The sequence below is a fragment of the Leopardus geoffroyi genome, chromosome A2 (assembly GCF_018350155.1).
Source record: "Leopardus geoffroyi isolate Oge1 chromosome A2, O.geoffroyi_Oge1_pat1.0, whole genome shotgun sequence".
Taxonomy (NCBI): domain Eukaryota; kingdom Metazoa; phylum Chordata; class Mammalia; order Carnivora; family Felidae; genus Leopardus; species Leopardus geoffroyi.
Genome location: NC_059331.1, coordinates 66,064,301 through 66,081,363, shown reverse-complemented (window position 1 = coordinate 66,081,363; position 17,063 = coordinate 66,064,301). Strand labels below are relative to the sequence as shown.

The 17,063-nt window shown below is 51.3% G+C and overlaps 2 long non-coding RNA genes across 2 annotated transcripts; one reads left to right on the top strand and one right to left on the bottom strand.

The window, feature by feature from the left end:
• Window positions 1-268: 268 nt before the first annotated feature.
• Window positions 269-2,935, bottom strand: LOC123606198. The gene is made up of 2 exons (XR_006716153.1): window positions 2,438-2,935; window positions 269-1,625 (listed from the first exon to the last, which is right to left on the bottom strand). It is a non-coding gene; the product is annotated as an uncharacterized LOC123606198 (long non-coding RNA).
• A 1,588-nt stretch (window positions 2,936-4,523) lies between these two features.
• On the top strand, window positions 4,524-7,118 carry LOC123607627. Its single transcript, XR_006716817.1, has 3 exons — window positions 4,524-4,721; window positions 4,848-4,936; window positions 6,205-7,118. It is a non-coding gene; the product is annotated as an uncharacterized LOC123607627 (long non-coding RNA).
• The last annotated feature ends 9,945 nt before the right edge of the window (window positions 7,119-17,063 follow it).

The following is a 17,063-nucleotide window of genomic DNA, read 5'->3' as shown; positions in this document are numbered from 1 at the left end:
AGGCCACCTGTGGGCTTCCCTGCCTCCCACACTGCCTCTCTGGCTAGAGCAATCACCATAATCAGCCGGTCACTTACCGTGACCAGGGAGTGAGTGTAGAAAACCAGAGTTGGGGGGGAGGAGGGGAGAGGAGCGGACACATGAGTTTGGTTTTGAGCTTGAGTGCAGAAATTGACTAGATGCTAGGATTCGATGAATCCCGGGCTCTCATGGAGATTTCTGGGCTGGAGCTGCTGGTGTGGATTACACATAAAATGAGGATTCTGTGTGAGCTCCCTGAAGGCATACAGGAAGACAGAGAAGGGCACAGAGGACGGGGCCCTGGTGCAGTGGGAATGAGGGTTCGGGTGTGTTGGTTGCTGAGGCTGGCCTGTGTTTCTGCAGGTGGCCAGGCCAGCAGGGACAGGGAACATTCTAGGATTTATCTTGACCATCCCCTCCGGGAGGGAGGGGGTAAAAAAGCACCGATTCTGGATGGTCTGGGGTCCCTGGCGGCTGTGCTTTCCTGCAGGTCCCTGTGCTAAGGTGCTCAGGGCTTCCTTCCAAGGGAAGATGTCCTACAGCGAAGGCTCTTGGGATAACGTGTTGTCTGGGCAGCGGCTTGGAGCAGCAGGAGATATTAACCAGGCGCCCAGTGTCACGGGCAAAGGGAAGAATGTGTAAGGACACAATTCCTGACACGCCAAGGGGGCCGGGGACCACAATCACCGGATGTCACCAGAGCAGTATGTTGAGAGGCGGGTCCAGGGTGCTGAGTGGGCAGCAGTCACCTAATAAAACAGGGATCAGAGAGCCCCTAACACAGGCAGGAACAAGATGAGCACACCATTCACCTGGCTTCTCTCACCTCTGTTTCCTCACCTGTGGTATCACCTCAGGTCTGAGGCCAGGAGGGGACGTTGCTCAACCTTGACCTTCACTTGACAAGGGGCTTGGAGAGGATCAAAGCACACAGCGCTGTCACTATGGACCGAGTGTCTGTGTCCCCCTGACGTTCGAAACCCCCAGTGTGTTGTCCCTGGAGGTGGCGCCCGTGGGAGGTAATTAGGGTTAGGTGAGGTCTCGAGGGTGGGGACCGTGACAGGATCAGTGCCCTTATCAGAGCCTGCAGACTGCCGCCGTCTCTCTCTCTCTCTCTCTCTCTCTCTGCCAGGTGAGAACACAGTCTGAAGGCTGCCATCAGGAAGCGGGCCCCCATCAGACGTCTGCCAGCACCCTGACCTTGGACTTCCCGGCCTCTGGGACTGAGAGGAGTAGATGTTTGTTGCATAAGCCACTCAGTCTGTGATGTTTCACGGGAGCAGGGCCCGAAGAGTCAAGGCGCGTGTGAAGGCGTTTTGTAAACTTAGGAGATACGGAGCCCAATGCTCGTGACTCATGGCTGGGCGTTTGGGTCCCTTCCAGCTTGTAAATCGTATCCCATAAACACGCCTGTGCAGATGGGTTTCGGGTCATTGCTGAGGTCCGTTCCCCGCAGCACCGATCGCCGGGACGGGCAGTGCGATCTCGTTCATGGTTTTTGTTTTGGCCCGTATTTTATGGCTCTGCTTCCCTGTGTTTATCTCAGCCTGTGTCACGCCGAAGTTCTTCAAACTGGTTTGTCTTGCGTTCTTTACAAAAGTTGTCTGAGGAGAAAGGATAAAAGTTGTGTCTTCCTTCCTTTTTTCCTTCCTCCTTCCCTTTCCTTTTTTCTTTCTTTTTCTTTCTTTTTTTTCTTTCTCTCTTTCTATTCTTTCATTCTCCCTCCCTCCCTCCTTCCTTTCTCTTTCTTTCTCCCTCCCTCTTTTCTTTCTTTCTTCCTTCCTTTCTTTCTTTCTCCCTCCCTCCCTCCTTCCCTCTTTCTTTCTTTCTTCCTCCCTCCCTCCTTCCCTCCTTTCTTTCTTTCTTTCTTTCTTTCTTTCTTTCTTTCTTTCTTTCTTTCTTCTTTCTTTCTTTCTCCCTCCATCCCTCCCTCTCTTTCTTTCTTCCTCCCTTTCTTTCTTTCCCTCTTTCTTTCTTTCTTCCTTTCTCCCTCCCTCCCTCCTTCCCTCTCTTCCTCCCTTTCTTTCTTTTTTTCTTTTTTTTTCTTTCTTTCTCCCTCCATCCCTCCCTCTCTTTCTTTCTTCCTCCCTTTCTTTCTTTCCCTCTTTCTTTCTTTCTTCCTTTCTCCCTCCCTCCCTCCTTCCCTCTCTTCCTCCCTTTCTTTTTTTCTTTTTTTTTCTTTCTTTCTCCCTCCATCCCTCCCTCCCTCTTTCTTTCTCCCTCCCTCCTTTCTTTCTTTCCCTCTTCCTTACTTTCTTTCTTTCTCCCTCCCTCCTTCCCTTCCTTCCTTCTTTCTTCCTTTCTTTCTCTCCCTGTAACATAAGTTCACAGAATGAGAGCTGAATGCTCTGATTTGGACGAGCCCCCTCTCACAGCACGACGCACAAATATTGGGATGACCATACGCAGTACTCACAATGCTGGGAGGCTTCTGCAGAGCAGTGGGGCCCTGGCTGTGTCACATGAAGTGAATGACTCAGCTCTCGTAAGCGGGCCTCCTCATCTGGAAAATAGAAGGAAACACCGACTTCTCGCCATTGGTGTTTCAAGGAGCTCGTAAGTGGGATATTTTATAAAGTCCTTAGCCTGTTATTTGGCCCATAGCAAGACCTCCGTATTTGTTGAGCTTTTAGACTGAAGGCTATTGAGTCAGCATTTTCTAGAGCTGATGTCATCGGGCAGCAAATGGCTTGGCTTGTTATTAGTCTCATGATCACATCATCGCCGCCCTCACCACACTCAGTCTTGCCTTTCTCTCCCTCTAGGTGTTTCCGTGTGGCCACGTGAAGCCTCAGCGAGGATCCTGGGATGGTCCATTGGAGCGAGTCAGCTTCCAAGTCCTGACATCCCGCGGGACGCCTTCCTTAGAAAGTTCCTAGCACTGGTGTTACAGTCTAGCTCATAAGGGCCCAGAGAGAGCAACACAGGAGTTATTGGGGGCAAAGCCAAAGGTTAGGTAACTTTGCGCCCACCCCTTCTCTGCCAACGCGGCTTCTAGGCGGATGTAGTGAAGCCGCTCGCTGACAGTGTGGACCCTGCTCCACCTGCCTCATCAGAACGTGGGAGCTGTGTGGCCCGTCCATCCTCCCCGTGTCAGTTGATGCCCATCCAGGAAGGGAAGCGGGTGGGATGGAAGAGCAGAGGGCAACACGGCCCAAGGGTGCATTGCCGGAAACTTCTCTGTAACCAAAATCACACAAGAGCCAAGTTCCTTGGCTGTGGAAATTGAAAGCATCCTTCTTAAGTGACACAGAATTAAGCTCTGGCATTTAAAAAGTGACAGCTCGATGGGGCACCTGGGTGGCTCAGCCAGCTGAGCATCTTGACTTGATTTCGGCTCAGGTCACGATCTCACCATCTGTGGGTTCGAGCCCCCCATCGGGCTCTGTGCTGACAGCTCGGAGCCTGGAGCCTGCTTCGGATTCTCTGTCTCCCTCTCTCTCTGCCCCTCCCCTGCTCATGCTCTGTCTCTCTCTCTCTTAAAAATAAACAATAAAAAATATTTTTTTTAAAGTGACAACTTGAGAGTAAAAACACTGAAATAAATCAAGATTGTGTGATTATTTTATGGTCAATTTCTTATTTTCCCGTCAAATTAAAAAAATGGTGTTTACTGTAATAGTTTATTTTATTTTAAAGTTTATTTATTTATTTTGGGAGAGAAAATGAGAGAGAGAATCCCAAACAGGCTCTATGCTGTCAGCACAGAGCCCGACATGGGGCTTAATCCTGTGACTGTGAGATCATGACCTGAGATGAAATCAAGAGTCAGGAGCTTAATTTACTGAACCATCCAGGCACGCCCCCAAATGTAATATTTTGGGGTCAGCAAAATATTGGGGTCTCTTGGGTGGCTCAGTCGGTTGGGCATCCGAATTCACCTCGGGTCATAATCTCACGGTTCGTGGGTTCAAGCCCCGCGTCAGGCTCCGTGCTGACAGCTCGGAGCCTGGAGCCTGCTTCGGGTTCTGGGTCTCCCTCTCTCTCTGCCCCTCCCCCGCTGGTGCTCTGTTTCTGTCTCTCAAAAATAAAAACAAACATTAAAAAATTACTTTTTAAAAAAGGTAAAATAACGGAGGCCACAAAGATGCAGGAAGAACATTTCTACCATAGAGGAATTGATACAGGAAATCAGCAGGCCCACCTGGGGCTCTGGCCCACCTTCACACACCTCGGGCTCCTGTCCTCATCCCGGACTCTGTCTCTGTGGTGACCACGCACAACCCTGCTCGGAAGAGTCCGGCACCCGAGTTGGTCCCGGGACCCCTCCCAGGGGCTGCAGACCCCTGTCAAGCAGGTGCCACCCCCCCCCCCCCCCCACCACCGCACTGAAGCCTTCATCCCTGTGCATCGTCCAGAGCCTCCGCCGGGCCAGCCCTGGCCCCACTGGGAAGCCTGCCCTCTGTCAGACACTGTCAGACACACCCACGTGGCACCCCTCCCAGCTGACAAGCAGCCTGCGAGCTGTCTCTCCTCGCCTGAGGACAGCAGAGCCCTTTCACTTTCCCTCTAGAGCCACCCACACCTGGGCTGCTGGGCTCAGCCTGCTCCCTGGAGTGTAGCCCACTCTTCCGTATCTCTGTCCTGCCGACCAGCCGACCTGCCCAAACCTGGGTGGGCAGGTCAGAGCTGCACCGATCCCAAGGTTAAGGTTCACTCCTGGCCCCCCGCCCCCGCCATCCAGCCGGCCAGTACTAAAGGTAATGGCCCGCCTGGCTCCCCACATATATTTCTCAGAGGTGACATCCTGTAGGGAAGGAGGGAGGAAGGAGCATCCCGGAGCTTGACCTTGTCCACTCACAGACCTGCATTTCCCCCCAGCTTAGCGACCCACAGCCATCAGCACCCCTTGGACCTTGTCATGACCTTTACTACTGGACCTCGGAAACCTGAAACCATCAGATTTGTACCAATGGTATGAAGTCCCTTCGTGCTCTCCTCCTAGGTTCCTGTCCCCGCTTAGGGGGGTCTTCAGTTCTTCTCCCCCTCTACCCTTCCCCCCCATATTCTCAGTCCTCTCTGCCTTTGCCTCCCCCCATGTTGTCATCTCCCACTGATTGGTGCCTCGACACCCTCCCTCCCCTGAATCCTGAACTCCCTGGACCACACCCCCCTGGTGTGTGCTCACATCTGGACCCTTAAGGGTACCGTCTGTGTCCCCCACTGTCCCCACTCCCGGCCCCAAGCAACAGAACCTGGCGTATGCACGGCCCACAGATGGCACTCCGGGGGCCTCGGCCCCTGTCCCCGGTGACTCTTCCATCAGAGCCCTGGTCCCATTTCCTGTCCCTGTTGGGGACCAGCTCCCTCCCACGTCTCCGCAGCAGCCACTACCAGACTTGGCTATGTTTTCCAAGCCTACCAACCTCCACTGTCCCCATTATCCCAAACAGGCTCCGTGCTGTCAGCACAGAGCCCAAAGTGGGCTCAAGCCCACGAACCACAAGATCATGACCTGAGCTAAAAATCAAGAGTCGGATGCTTAACCGACTGAGCCACCCAGGCACCCCTCCCCTGCTACTGGACAAGACAACAAAGGCCATCGCATGGGATGGCAGACCGTGGGCTCTCCCTCTGTCTACCCCGGCTCCCGTTTCAGAGCAAAAGTCTCAGCCGGGACCCCTGCCTTCCCAGGGACACTTTTCTCTCTCTCTTATTAGCCTTAATATCTAAGCTCCTCTTGTCTACTGTCTTCCTTATCCGACTAGAAGTGCTCTGATGTCTCTCCCCTTTGTTAACAAGCAAAGGTACCTGTGGTACCTGCCCTGTTTCTCTCTTCCCATCTTCCACCAACCCTCCAGGAGGACCGGCTTGTTCCACACCTCCTCTTGTGCCCGTGGCCCCAGTGCTGCTCTAGAACTGCTCAGTCAGAAGCCACCTAGGGGTCTCCCCTCACACAGGCAGCTTGGAATGTGCCCTGCTCGGATGCACTCTGGATTTTAACTGGAGCTCGCTCCTCGTTATCACCGAGGATATATGCCCATCTTGTCCACCAGCCTATCTGGGGGCCGCTCAGAGCGGCTGAGAAGCGGAGGTCCTGAAGGAGCTGTAGAGAGGTCGAGACAGGGAGAAATAGGAATGTGCCCTGGTCTCCTTCTTGAACTTGTTCCCCCCCTTGGTTTCCCCCTCCTTGGTTTCCCCAAAGTCATTTCTTCTGGACTTTCTCTGCTCCTTTCTTCTCAGGCTCCCTGACCGGATCCTGCCGTTCAAGGCCTCCTACCCCTCGGTGCAGGGAACAGCGGTCCCGACGGGCACCGTAGAGTCAGAGCTCCAACCGCAGCCCCCACCCGTCTGAGCGGTGAGGGAGCCACTCTGAGACTGCTCCCGTCTCAGGAAAACGGAGATAATAATACCCATTGCACCAGATTACAGTAAGCAAATGAAGTAATGGTAAAAAAAAAAAAAAAAAAGGCTTAGTGCAGAATGTGGTGTCTCAGGAAACAGTGGTGACGGTAATAATGACCCTAATGTCCCTAAATGATCTCATGCACCCTCAACATTGCAGCTCCTACTCAATGGTCTGATGGCTCCCAAGTGTGTATCTTTAGTGCTGACGTCTCCTCTGTGCTCCGGGCCGGTAGCAACGTTTATAAAACAGCGCTCATCACTTTCCTCCTCAAAATTGTTCCTCGTCCCACCTTGCCATTCACGTGAATTGTACCAAAGTCCACCCAGTTCGTGGCCAGGTCGGGTAGGAAGGAAAGCAGAACAAAACAGGATGAAGAAACCAAAACAAAACAAAACAACAAGACAAGACAAACCAAACGACAAATAGGAAGCAGATTTAGTTCACTCATTGAAGAACTGATCAGAATAGGCACAAAAGACGGTTTAGAGGCAACTGGGGGAATTTTCCTGTGGACGAGGTGCTAGATTATATGTAGGAATTATTGTCAATTTTCTCGTATATGCTGGTTGTAGTAGAGTGGTCATACAGGAGGCTGTCCTTGTCCCTGGAAGATGCAGGCTGGGGGCACCTCGGGGGCTCATTCGGTTACGTGACTGACTCTTGATCTTGGCTCCAGTCATGATCTCACAGTTTGTGGGATCGAGCCTTACATCGGGCTCTGGGCTGATAGGGTGGAGCCTGCTTGGGATTTCTCCCTCTCCCTCTCTCTCTGCCCCTCCCCCGATCGTGCTTGGTCTTACTCTCAAAATAAATAAATACTAAAAAATAATAATAAAAAGATACAGGCTGAAGTGTTTGGGAATGAAATATTTTGATGTCTGCAAATCTACTTTCAAATGGGTCAGAAAAAATGTGCACACACACACACACGTATGTATTCTCACACACATACAGAAATGTGAAAAGCAAATGGGCCAAATCATCATAAACTGTGGAATCCGAGCGGTGAATGCACGGGCGTTCATTATCATAAAGTTCAACTTTTGCCGTGCGCTTGAACTTTTCCGTAATAAAGAGTTGGGGTAAAAAGCAGAACAAAGCTGTCTGAAGTGAAAGCCTGTGCTGGGGCTGGAATAGGTCCCCAGGGGACCGAGACATTTCTTCCTCATTCTAGATACTGTAGTTTTCACCTAGCAGCTAAAGAGCAGACTTGTATTTATGTCTTGCTGACCTATCTGATCTAAACCCTCGTTTTCTTTCTCGCCCCTCATGCTGTTGCGTAACTCTGCCGGTCCCCGTCTACACAGGGGCGAAGGGCTTTGGGTTTCAACCCCGTAAAAGGATTTCACTTTATGTGTGGCTTCACTGCGCTGCCCAGCTTTGTGTTACAGGCATTTTTTTTTTTTTTTAAACTTACTTGTCTTTATCCAAATCATTGGGAGAAAAGATGAGACAAAGGTCAGGTTTGGGTATAAAGTCCCTGCCATAGTCCAGAATTATCCTGAGAAGCTGAGAAGAATCTGTTAAATTGTATTACTGCCCAGTGCCTCTCCGGCTGGCTCTCTGTCTCTACCTCTCTCTCTCTCCCTCCTCTTTCTCTCTCTCTTGCTGTCTGTCTCTCTCTCTCTCCCTTCTTTCCCCACCCCTCCCTTTCTTCAGAATTGCAAGAATATAGCTTATTTTCAGGCTCGGAGCACCGATAGAGTGTCCTAGAATTCCTTCAAGATCCCCCACAGAAGTTCACCGTTGTCATTTACAAGGTCCTCGCCTCCTGGATGCGGGCGAGGACGCATGCACTGATCTGGTGCCCTTCTGTTAGGGGTCACAGATTCAAAGGTCAGGGAAGCCAGGCAGGGTGGCGGAGAGAGGGAGGTGCCCAGCTGAAGTCAGCAGCCTGCTCAGAACCTGCCAGCCCAAAATAAGGTCCTCTGCGGCCACGTTTTCTAACAGCAGACACACCAGAATTGCGAGGGTTTGTTCTTTTTAAGGAAAAATATGCAGATTTAAAATTTTTTGATTCCCACTTTTTTTTTTAATGTTTATTCATTCTTGAGAGAGAGAGAGAGAGAGAGAGAGCGCATGAGCAGGGGAGGGACAGAGAGAAGGGGACAGAAGATCTGAAGCAGGCTCTGCGCTGACAGCAGCGAGCCAGACGCGGGGCTTGAACTCACGAATCGTGAGAACATGACCTGAGCTGAAGTCGGACGCGCAACCGACCGAGTGCCCCAGGCGCCCCCGCTGGTTCCCGCTTTTCATCGGAGGCTCCATGCAGGTCAAACATAACCATCGATGGAATATTCCTGATGGCAGCTTTGGGGGCGGCGGATACCCCTGACCCTTTCTCACTCCCATCCAGCTTCAGGCTAGTGCCAGTATGTCCTTCTGGAGGTAGGGCCAAAGAGTTCTTTCACTGGTGTCACCCTTTGGTCCATCTGTCTTTGTCACCCATCGTAACAGGGTCCCCAGGCCCCGGGCTCCAGGCCCACTGCCTCCTCATTCTTTTGCCTGAGCTCTTGTGTTGCCTTTCGGAATCTTCCGGAAGCTAGTCTTCTAAACTCACTCTTCTCTCTTATTCCCAGTGGAACATGATGCCATTTTCCTATCTTTTATTCATGTGCTATTTAAATCTGAGCTCACTAGCATTCCTTGGGCTGCCTTGCCATTTTCTTTACTTGCGAGCCCCATCCCTGACCTTTTAAGTGATTCTTTTTTTTTAAATCGTGCTAAGAACACTTAACGTGACATCTCTTCGTCTTGCATAACGGAGACTTCAAACAGCATCTCCCCAGTGCCCTTTCCCCAGCCCCTGGCAACCACCTTTCTACTCTCTGTTTCTAGGAGTTTGACTATTTTACCTATTGTTTTAAGTGTTTATTTGTTTTTGAGAGAGCGCAAGCAGGGAAGGGGCAGTGGGGGGTGGGGGGACAGAGGATCCAAAGCAGGCTCTGTGCTGTCAGCAGAGAGAGAGCCCGACGCGGGGCTCAAACTCACAAACCGTGAGATCATGACCTGAGCTGAAGTCGGACACTCAGCCGACTGAGTCACCCAGGCGCCCCGTCTAGGAGTTTGACTCTTTCAGATTCCTCATATAAGTGGACTCAGGTGACATTTCTTCTTCTGTGACAGGCTTATTTCACTCAACACTCATCCGTGTTGTTGAGTGAGTGTGACCTGTGCCCGAACCAGTGAGGAGCCAGGGGGAGATGGCATTCCAGGTAACGTGACAGGACCGGCTAGCCCACCCGTGTCTGTTCTGTTCCTAACCTGGATTCTCTGTGCCTCTCTTTCTACATCGGCTCTAAGGTCCTCACTAGACTTGAGCGTGTGTCTGGCCCCTTGGCCTGGCCCTGAGCATGAACCTGATCCAGCCCACCCATATTTTGAACCTGGCTCTCTCCAGCAGCTCCATCTTGGCTCATTTCTTTTCTTCTCTTTTTAAAGTTCGTTTATTTATTTATTTTAAGGGGGAGGGGCAGAGAGAGAGAGAGAGAGAGAGAGAGGGAGAGGGAGAGAGAGAATCCCAAGCAGGCTCCGAGCTGTCAGTGCAGAGCCCGGTGCGGGGCTCGAACTCACAAACCATGAGATCATGACCTGAGCCAAAACCAAGAGTTGGACACTTAACCAACTGAGCCACCCAGGGGCCCCTTGGCTCATTTCTTTAGTGCTGAGTAGCCTTGGAAGGAGCTCCACCCCCCACTTCCTGCTTCCAGAAGAAATCAAGGTCTGACCCCCTCCCAACGTCCACCTGGCAAGACAAAGCCCACCTCTTTCCTCTCTGTCTTGCTTGAAAGGAGGAAATGAAGGATACACCTGTCCTTCATCTTCTTCAAAGGGCACGGTAAGAATGGACACTCCGTTGAACAAAGTCTCTGGTTTACAATATGGTTCGCTTTTGGGTGTTGGGCATCTCACGGTTTGGGGCAAAGGTCTGATGGCATGTGTCCATCACGATGGTATCTGACAGAGAGCTCCGCTGCCCTCAAAATCTGCTGTGTGCCTTCTCTTCAGCCCTCCCCACTACCCAACCCCCGCAACCTCCAATCTTTTCGCTGTCTCCATAGTTTTGCCTTTTCCAGAATGTGGTTGGAACCATACAGCACGTAGCCCTTTCAGATTGGCTTCTTTCACTTACTGGTATTCATTTAAAGTTCCTTTGTGTCTCTTCATGGCTTGACAGCTTGTTTCTTTTCAGAGATGGATAGCATTTCATCGTCTGGATGTTCCACATTTTTATTTATTCCTTCACCTGCTGAAGGACATCTCGGTAGCTCCCAAGCTAGGGTAATTATGAATAAAGCTGCTATAAACATCCATGCGCGGGTTTCTGTGTGGACATACATTTTTAATGTTTTTGGTCATATGATATGTCCGAGTCACTTGGGGATATGATACGTTTAGTTTTGTGAGAAACGGCCGCACCGTCTTCCCAAGCGGCTGCACCATCGTGAATCCCCACCAGCAATGGAGGAGAGTTCCTGTTGCTTCGCACCCCAGTGCTTGGTGTTGTCAGTATTCTGGATCTGGGCCGTTCTAACAGGTGTGTGATGGAATCTCATTGTTGTTTTAATTTGCCTTTCTCTGATGACATGTGATGTGGAACAGCTTGTCGTGTTCTTTTTCACCACTTGTCTGTCTTCTCTGGTGAGGTGTCTGTTGAGGTCTTTGGCCGACTGTTTAAATGGGATTGTTCGTTTTCTCACCGTTGACTTCTAAGAGTTCCTTGTATATTTTGTTCTGTATCAGATGACTGCCTTTTGCAAACATGGTTCTTTTTAACGATGCCCAAGAATGTTTTGTCCAGCGGCAAGGTTATGGCTTTCCTTTCTGGGTCTTGCTCCTGTGACGTCACCATTTTTCATTTTGCGAGTTTTCTTTTCCATAAATGAGTGCCCAAGGATCTCTTGACAGCCCTTATATCCCTTCCATTTATTCCCAACCCTGGCCACGAGTACACATTGAATTGTTAGTTTCCTGACACCTTATTAATGTAATGATTACCATTATAGTTTCCTAGTAGATGACTTATGTTATTCTTGCCTGGAGACCACTTCTTGTTATAATAGAGACAATTTAACACAAGTGTCAGACTCCGATAACCTTCATAAACTTGACTTTAATTAGCTCGGCTGCAATTAACTTTTTAAAAATGCTCATTTTTGAGAGAGAGACAGAGTGTGAGTAGGAGAGACGCAGAGAGAGAGGGAGACACAGAATCCGAAGCAGGCTCCAGGTTCCGAGCTGCCAGCACAGAGCCCGACGTGGGGCTCAAACCCACGAACTGTGAGATCACGACCCAAGCTGAAACCAAGAGTCGGATGCTTAACCGACAAAGCCACCCAGGCGCAATTAGATTGAAGGCCTGGACTAGTGCAGGTCAGGCCTGACCGCTTCTTCCCTCTCATAACATGGATCCATCAACGAATCCTAATATTTCGGTCGCTGATTATATGCCAGGAATACTGGGGTTACAGCAATAAAAATGGATTCAAGGGTTAAAAAATCCCTACTCTCAAGGAATTTATTTTCATGGTGGAAGAATTACAAAAACAAAATGGAAAAGGTACAGAAATACAACGCAGGGTATGTTAGCTGTTGATAAGTGCTGTGGTGAAAAATAGAACAGGAAACGGTGACAGGGGAGGTTACTGAGAAGATGGCATTTGAGCAGAGGCCCAGAGGCCGTGGGTGAGTAAGTGTGCCATTATTTACGGGGGGGGGGGGGGGGGGTAGGGGTGGGGATCAGAGGGCGAGGGAAGAGCAGGCATGGAAAGTAAGCCCTGGAGCTTGCCGGCACACGCAAGGAATCGCAACGTGCGCAGGAAGGTTAGGGAAGTCAAGGGGGTGTGAGGTTGGGAGGGGATTTATGGGCCGCCGTAAAGACATGGGCTCACTTCAACATGAAGGGATGCCACTGGAGAGTCTTTAGTGGGAAAAGACACGTGGTAGCCGACCATGCAACGGGACCGCCCGCTGCTTTATGGAGAACACAGGACACGTGAGCGTGGATGGAACTGAAGGAGTGCTCATTCCTACCCAACCTGTCGTCTCCACCCTCCGTGTTTTTTGCGACACGCCATCTTGGGCATGGCACCCCTACCGGAGTCCCGCCACACGTGGTCTCCGGTCAATCCCATGGAGGGTTCAAGGCCAAGTCTCTTTTCTTTCTCTGAGCCGGCCCGTCCTCACGCTGGGAAGCGCCTGAACAAAGCTGCTAGCAGGACCCGGAGAGCACTAAAGAGGTTTCCTTGGATGGGACAGAGGGAGGACTGACAGAACATCAACCTGCCACCAGCTTCGGCAAGTGTAGGCCCTTGACATTTGTTGCTGAATTTAATCCTCCCAACAACTTATAAAATACAGAATGGCGGGAGATCCGATGTGGACTTTGGTGAGCAAATCGCCCCCCTTTCCTTTCTCACCCTCGTGGGGCCTCCCCGATCTGAGAAGAAGCGTAGCAATCTATCCGCTTGATTATGAAACGTGTGGGGCTCCCTTGAGAGGTAGATTAGGGGACCGACTTCTCAGTCTTGAGACCTCAGGGCTGACAAACCCAAGATTGCCAGTTTGGTCACAGGCTAAATTAAGCCCTGCGTCAGGGAGCCAACCACAAGATGATAGTGGGGTCACTCAGAAGCAGAAACCCTCAGGCATTAAACTTGTGCTGTAAAGGCTGTCGCGATCTCACCCCTATTATTCTTCTCCTGAGCAGAAAGGAGCAGGGGCAAGGAGGAGGAGCTAGACTTTCCTCCTGCTGGACTACTCGGGGCCAGATGGGGAGGAGAGACACATGTGAGTGAGGTCAGGGCTGGAGGGACACGCCTGTGCTGCGTTCAACGCTCACCCCGGCTGGGAGACCCCACCCTTTCTCTCTGAGAGGCCCAAATCTTCATGTGAATGTGCAGAGAAGAGGGGCTCTATCATCGCCACCTTCCACCCTGGTCAGGACAACGTGTATCTCAGGTGCTGGCTGACTGCCAGAGGTAGTGAGCACCAAGGGCAGGCAGGTGCGTTCTTCCAGCGATGAGGACGCTACCAGAGACCAGAATCTGAACTCCCAGACGGGGAAGAATAACTAGGCTTATGGTGACGTGGACGTGCTGAGTGAGCTCTGGGAGATTAAACATCAGGCTTCCCATGAGGGTCTGAGGTCACTGCTAGGGGGCTACATTGTGCCCCCCCCCCCCCTTCGCCGGCCATGCATGTGTTGAAGTGCTAACCCCAGCACCTCGGAATGTGACTGTCTTTGGAAAGAGCATCTTTAAAGACGTAGTTAAAATGAGGCCGTTTAGGGTGAGCTCTACTCCAATGACTGGCGCCCTTATAAGAAGAGGCGATCAGGACACAGACACGCACAGAGGGGCGACCGTGAGAGGACATGGGGAGAAGACAGCCGTGTACGTGCCCAGGAGAGAGGCCTTGGGAGGAATGACCTGTGCCAACTGCTGGATCTCAGACTTCTAGCTTCCAGAATGGGAGACAAGATGTTTTTTAAGCCACCTAGTCTGCGGAACTCTGTTATGGCAGCCTCAGCAGACTAACACAGCGGGGTAACTGACAATGCTACTGGGTAATTTGGGTTTTGTTTTGGTATTTATTTATTTATTTTGAGAGAGAGAGTGTGTGTGCACATGAGCAGGGGAGGGCCGAGAGAGAGAGAGAGAGACAGAAAATCCCAAGCAGGCTCCGTGCTGTCAGCGCAGAGCCCGCCTTGGGACTCGATCTCACGTGAGATCCTGACCTGAGCTGAAATCAAGAGTCAGGTGCTTAACTGACTGAGCCACCCAGCGCCCCTGGGTCATTTGGGTTTCTCAGCAGCCTTAGGGCCCTCATGCCCCCCAAAGAGATGAAATCTCACATCAACATGCCTCAGAAATAGGGCCGTGTTTGTGCACAGCGTTGTGAACATCCTTGCTGCAAGCCTGGTCTTGCAGCCACGCTGTCTCCAGCTGAATTCCACCAGTCCGGAACCTGCTCCCCCTGTGAGGCCACGTCCCTCCTCCCTCCACCATCCAGACTCTACCTGGACTCCCCGCAGCCCCTGGGCATCGCACACCCAACACGCCATGTTACACCTTCTCTGCGGCACGCGGACCCACCCGGTGTGATAAAGAGCCTCGTCTTTATTCCAGGACTTCAGCAGAGCCTCTTCAGTTGAGACTTATGCTTACTCTTCCTCACGACTCATGTTTGGACCCCCTTGGATCCGTCAGATCCCGCACAGTTACTGTTTGCATACAGGTGGTCTTATGGCCGAGAGACGGCGGTCCTGACGCTCCTGCGTTCCACCCCCGGTGACAGACATCACTGACTGATCTGTCCTCCCCTGTCCATGGGCCAGAGCAGCTGAGGAAAGGGAACAGGTCTCCATCTTGCGTGGTCAGTACGTGAGGCGAGAGTCGGGACCCACGGATCCTCAGCACAGATTACGCTCGCGCGCCCACATATGCATGCCGACGAGCCTGGCCTCCAGCAAGAAGACAAGCATCCTGGCTGCCTGCTGTCACTGGACGCGTCCACTCAACCTTACTCATGTCTCCATTATGTCTGGACTGCCAAGTGAAATTCTACCCCTCTCTGCCTCCCTTTGGAAATTCCCTAATTGCCGGAGTAAAACCTCCATTCCCTCCCCTGCTTGGCCAGCCCTCAGCCTTGAGATTTCCTAATGGAAACCACTCACTTCTGTTGGAATCCCAGGGGTAATTAGCAGTCTGGGACTTGCCTTAGTGGGAAGGCAAAGCCAGTGCCAAATATGTTGTTGATGTCAACTCACGTCTTCCTTGAAGAGAGCATGCGAAGGAGCTGTTTTATGTTGACGGTCTCTTGTATATTTTTTGACGGAAACATTTGAGCTTTTGCCTTCCACATTTGTAATTTTAGACCGCAGATGCCTGGCGTGTTTAAGCATTACAGCGAAGCTCACATCTAATGAGGAAAGTGTCAAGTATATTGTTATCCACCATAAAAGCTGTGAAACAGATCTCCGCCATCGGCAACGTGCCTTCGGCTGCTGCCTCTGTGAATGTAGCCGGTAACAATCGGAGATTCACAGGAGGGCCGACATTTAAAATTGAAAACTTGGTGAACTTCCTCCTACCATTAGAAACCCACCAAGAAGTACAGACCGCCCCTCAAAGTCAAATCCACATCCCTTGCCTGGATTCCTACAACAGCCTGCTCCCGGGTCCCTTTCCCTTCTGTGTCTTCAACACATCTTCAACACTGCTGCCGGAATTATTGTCTGCGTCGTAGGCCTGGTTCTATCAGCTGCTACTTGAACACCTTACGTGGCATTTCGCCTCCTCATCACTGCCAGCAGGTAGGCTCTGTGACTCAGCCCCCCTGCTCTAGGCTATCGCACAACACCCACCCCCATGCCCTCATTCTAACCAGGCTAGGTCACTGGTTACTGACTGAACTCACAATACATCTCCCCACTCCGTGTTATCTCTCCGAAGGCCGTGGTTTTCCCTCCTACCTTGCGGCCGTGGCCGCTCTCACACATCCTGCAATGTTGACCTCAAACATCACCTCTTCTGTGATGCCTGGCCACAGAAACAATTGGTCCTTTGTGTGCACGAGGCGACAGTTGTCACCTCTACGGGAGGGCTCATCATGTGGAACCCTGATGCTCTGTAATGGGCATCTTCCATGCAAGTCTGAGCTCCTCTGTTGCGGGAGAGCCTTGCATCATGGCTGCCCCTCAGCCCCGCCCACCCAGCCGCCATGGCGCCATGGCTGTCCTTCCCCTTGACCTGGATGATAAAACTCAATGTGGAAGGGGAAGGAGTGAATGAGGTTTCTTACCCAGGAGCTTGCTCTTTGACTTTGGCGACACAGAACCTTGCCATTAGGCAGGCTGTGTTTATTTCTAGGTTTGCTCTCTGTACTTTAGCTGTTTCTCCTACTGAAAAAAATAACAGCCCTGTCAGTCAGCGAGCAATTGATAGTGATAGAAATTCTCCTTTTAGACAGTGAGTTCACTTGTTCTTAAGTCATTCTTTGCCACAAACTGCAGGCTCATTACATGAGGGAAATGTGGCATCTCTGAGAAGCCACATGCTTAGAAGTTTATAATTTGCCTCAACTGATGACGAAGGTCCAGGGGTTTTCACCGCTTATTTGAGCACGGCAGGGGTGGGGACGTGACAGTAAACAAAGCTTTATCTGACTCACTGGAACTGATCTGTGGAAACCATAGAGCAATACCTCTTCTCTAGACAGGCACCCACCACTTGCTTGGGGTGTTGGAGGGAACAGGAACAATTTTCTCCACTGAAACAGGCTCCCTGCCTCTTGAGTAGGTGCCTGCTGCTCGGGACACGTCATCCACTGACATCAGGACTTCCAGTTGCAAAAGATAAACTCACCGCCCATGACTTTTGCTAAGAAAAATGGAACATTTGGTAGAATATTGGGTTATCTCGGCAAACCCGAAGAAGGCATCTAGGCGGGCTTTGGGTACAGCTGGAAGTAGGAGATGGTCAGCAGGAAATGGAATGCAGGTGGCCTTTCTCTCCTCCCGCTCATCTCAGCACCCGCTTTGGCCAATAAGACCATCGTGAGGTCATTAGTTCACAGACCTCCATTGGGAGACTGACTAGACTCTCTCCATCCTATTTCGGATTCCCCAACACAAACGTGTTCTAGCAGTTTCTCTCAGGTATCTACTTTGGTCCAGGAGACAGGTGCATGT